At 38.9% G+C, this 4,379-nt stretch overlaps 1 pseudogene; it reads left to right on the forward strand.

The window, feature by feature from the left end:
* The first annotated feature begins 2,193 nt into the window (after positions 1 to 2,193).
* Positions 2,194 to 3,508, forward strand: LOC127221954 (cytochrome b-c1 complex subunit 2, mitochondrial-like; annotated as a pseudogene).
* The last annotated feature ends 871 nt before the right edge of the window (positions 3,509 to 4,379 follow it).

Genomic DNA, 4,379 nt, shown 5'->3' on the forward strand with positions numbered 1-4,379 from the left:
CCCTGATTTTTACATACTCTGACCATGTATTATTCTATTTATCTCTTAGGAACACTGATACTTTTGTGTTATTGCCCATGTATAGCCCTTGCCTAAGTCTTAGGTAATACCTTTTAATTTTTACAGACCATGTTCCAGAATTAACTTTGTATGCAAAGATTCCAAAACACTATTCCCCTTGTTAAATTCAATGAAAATCATCAGATAAAAAAAATGAAAAATCAAAAAAATAATAAAAACAACAACACAGCAAATTCAACTTTACAACTAACTGGAATTACATAGCACAGAATACATAACATGAAAAGTTTGCAGTAAATATGTGTGGGGCGAATAAGTCAATATTTTGATAGAAGACATATTGCCACACATTATTTATATGACTTGAGAAAAATGTATACTAAAGCTTCATTTACTTATTTATTTAATGAATTTCCACAGTCTTGGGTTGTTAAAATAACAAAGCTAATCAAGTAGCACAATGCATCATAAATGGCTTAAAACAGAGTTGGCACATTATAAATGCTTAAGGAAGGCAAGTTGTTGTCATTTATTGCATTATTTTTGCACATGTCCATGTCTGAATTTATAGGGTTTGGCTGGGAAAGATACAGCCGTTCCACAACTTGCTGACATATCTATATGTAGAGTTGAAGCTTATGCATATGTATGTAAGAAGAAATGTGTGTTATGTATGCATGAAATCTCTTTGTTGCTTCTTAGCTATGTTGAAAAAAGTCTACCTCCTTTGAAGTATGAAGTTTCCCTGATTCTGCTATATCAGTTTCAAGGAAGTGATTTAACCTAGTGTATGACTGCTTTATTTTTATATTTACTTACTTTTTTGAATCAAATAACCAAGGAGCAAACTCAACCATCCTCCAATTGGAGAAGTTTGGAGCAACTGACCAGTTAGAATAAGGGAGTCAAGGTTCAAAGGAAACAAAAACAAAAACAAAAAACCAAAAAAACAAAACAAAACCAACCAACCAAACAAACAAAAATAAACAACTAGCTAAACAAACAAACAAAAAGCTGGATGTGGTGGCACATGACTTTAATTCCAAAATTTTGGAAGCAGACACAAATGATCATCTGTGACTTTGTAGCCAGCCTGGTCTATATAGTGAGTGGTAGATAATCCATAAATACATAATGTGAGCTTTCTTTAAAAATTTCTTTAAAAATTATAAAAGAGAAAAAGGAATCTTAACAGACCTTGGATCCTCGATAGCAAAGCTGACTTAAATAGCATCCGTATTACCTGTGATGGTCAGAAATCTTCATTTCTAAGTACATCTAGAGGTAAAAAGTGGCCTAAGAGAAGAGAATGATTAGGTCCTCTCATAAGAATTGCAGATTCTGGAACAATAGTACCTATGCAGACCAGAACACCATATGGTGAGTATTTTTAAAAAATATCAAGCTAACCAACTATGAAATAAAATTAGTTCAAGTCTCGTATTTTGAAAAATGTCCCTCCATCTTAATTTGGAATGTCAGTGTAAATACGGAAGTTCTTAGAAATCAAGGTATGAACTGGAGGTTAAGGTGAATGTAGCCTAGGCTGCATTTCTGTTGCCTTCCCATAGCATCAAGAGATGTTACATTGGAATTTAGACATTCCACCTCATTTTTGTGAGTTCTTCTTACATCTTCCTCCCTGGCTACTATAATCAGCTACTGTGAGTGTGGTGTGGTGCTGATGCTTGTTGTAAAACATACATGTCTTCTCTTGATACTCTGATGGTTAGAGTTATTGTCCAGAAATATGACATAATCTCTAGGTAGTCATGTCATATTGGGTTCAAACACTCTTACTTCTTAAACCAAGATATAGAAAAGAAATGCCTACCCCAAAGTTGAATTAAGGGATCTAAAGCTATCTTGGCAACAGATCATAAAAATAGCCATTACTTGTCAACACAAATTATTGTAAAAAGAGATAAGTACAATAAAATTTAAGAAAATCTCAGGTCACTGTACCTCAAGTACATATGTAAAAAATGAAATAATAATTACGAAAAGACCAGTAAACAAAGTCATTGTGAAAGAATGAACAAGTATATTACAACAAGTCTGTGCAGAGCCTCATTATCATTAAATTCATGTTATTCTGTTACATTAAAGCAGTGAAAAGTTCCTATACCATCTTTCTTTGATATGACCATGGAAAGGGCACACAATAGAACCATGAATTTCCTTAGCAAGGTTGGGTCCTTCTCGTGATTCTATTCCCTCAAAGTTGCCCCAGAGGCTAAAACTCCAGTGGCCCCTGCAGGAAGGCCTCTGCAGCCTAAGGATCTTGAGTTTAGAAATTTGTTTGGTGATTGCTTCTCTGGAAAACTATGCTCCCCTATCAAGAATTGGCTTATCTGTTACAGTAGGCAGTAGATATGAGGACTCCAACAAGTTAGGTACCTCTCATTTACTATGTCTTGCATCTAGTTTGACCACCAAAAGAGCATTGTCTTTCAAGATAACCTGTGGAATTGAAGCAGTTGATTATAAATTAAGTGTGACAGCAAGAAGGGAAAAAAGGCTTATACTATAGAAGGCATATGAAATGATACTGAAATCCTGATAGAGTTCCTGCTCGATGTCACCACAGCACTAAAATTTCGCCATGGTGAATGAATTGCCCTTCAGTCTCAACTAAAGACTGACGAAGCTGTTGCCTTTCATAATTCACAGACTCCTGTCATTGAGAACTTGCATAATGCTGCCTACAAGAATACCTTGGCTAATTCCTTGCATTGTCTTGACTATAGGGTGGGGAAAGTAACATCACAGGAATTACATTACTTTGCTAAGAACCACTTCACAAGTGCAAGAATGGTTTCGGTTGGACTTGGTGTGAGTCATTTTGTACTGAAAGAGGTTGCTGAGCAGTTTCTGAACATGATGGGTGGCTTTGGTTTAGTTGGTGCAAAAACCAAATACTGTAGAAGGAAAATTCAGGAGCAAAATGGAGACAACCTGGTCCATGCTTCTATTGTAGCAGAAAGTGCTACCATTGGAAATACAGAAGCAACTGCATTTAGTGTACTTCAGCATCTCCTTGGTGCTGGACCTCATATCAAGAGGGGCAACAATACCACCTGCCTCCTGAGCCAGAGTGTTGCTAAAGGAGGTAACTAGCCTTTTGATGTTCTTGCATTTAATGCCAGCTTCCCAAATTCTGTGCGCCTTGGAATTTATACTATCTCTGCTGCTGGTGATGTTATCAAGGCTGCCTACAACCAAGTAAAAACAGTTAGACAAGGAAACCTTTCCAGTGCAGATGTGCAAGCTGCCAAGAACAAGGTCAAAGCTTGGTACATTATGTCTGTGAAGACTTCAGAGGTTTTCCTGAGTGAGATTTGGTCTCAGGCTCTAGATACTGGCTCTTACATGGGCACCTTGGCTGACACTGATGTCATAAAGGCTGCAAAATATTTGTTTCTGACAAGAAATCAATAGCAGCAGTGGAAACTTGGGACACACACCTTTTCTTCATGAGTTGTAACAAGTATGTTCAGGTGAAGATGGCTAAGCTTCCACTCAGCCCAGACCAGTATCTGTTTCCATCAGCTACTAGATAAGGACTCTATGATGGTAGAATCCAGATGCAGAGAGGGAGGACAAGACCAGGCTAAAGAAACCCACAGAGACAGCTGACCTGAATAAGGAGGAGCTAATGGTCCCCCAGACTGATAGCTGGGAAACCAGCATTGGACAGACTCAGATCCCCTGAACATGGGTCTCAGTTAGAAGGCCTGGGCAGTCTAAGGGACCTCTGACAGTGGAACCAGGACATATCTCTGGTCCACGAAAGGGCTTTGGGAGCACATTCCCCTGAGGGATACTCCCTTAACCTAGAGGCAGGAGGGAGGGCCTAGTCCCTACTCCAAATGACTTGACAGATTTTGTTGACCCCTCCTGGAAGGCACCACCCTCTCTGTGAAGTGGTGGGGGGAATGGTTTGGGAGGGTGTATGGGGGGCATGGGAGGGAGGGAGAGAGGGAAAGAAAGAGAGGGAACTTGGGTCGGTATGTAAAATAAGAAATAAATAAAAATTAAAGAAAAAAACGAATTCCCCCTTTAAGAATTCTCAATTATTTTAACAAATTTGCTGATGGTAGACCATGAGGAAGCAGCTGCTGTAGTATTTCTTAGCAAAGAACACAAGTGGTGCACAGTCTGGCTGAAAGCTGCAGCTGCTAGTGTGTAGCTATGAGCTGAAAATGTATGGCATTTGCAACAACAGTAGATGCCAGAGTGGGTATCAAGGTAGCTACCTAGTGTGGCAGCAGGGGGTTGAGAGGAAGCCCACAACCCATGGGAGAGAGGGAGACAGCTTTCTGAAGAAAATATACATGGGTTATGCTGAGAAGCAC

Source organism: Phodopus roborovskii, unplaced genomic scaffold (genome assembly GCF_943737965.1).
Source record: "Phodopus roborovskii unplaced genomic scaffold, PHOROB, whole genome shotgun sequence".
In the NCBI taxonomy this organism is placed as follows: domain Eukaryota; kingdom Metazoa; phylum Chordata; class Mammalia; order Rodentia; family Cricetidae; genus Phodopus; species Phodopus roborovskii.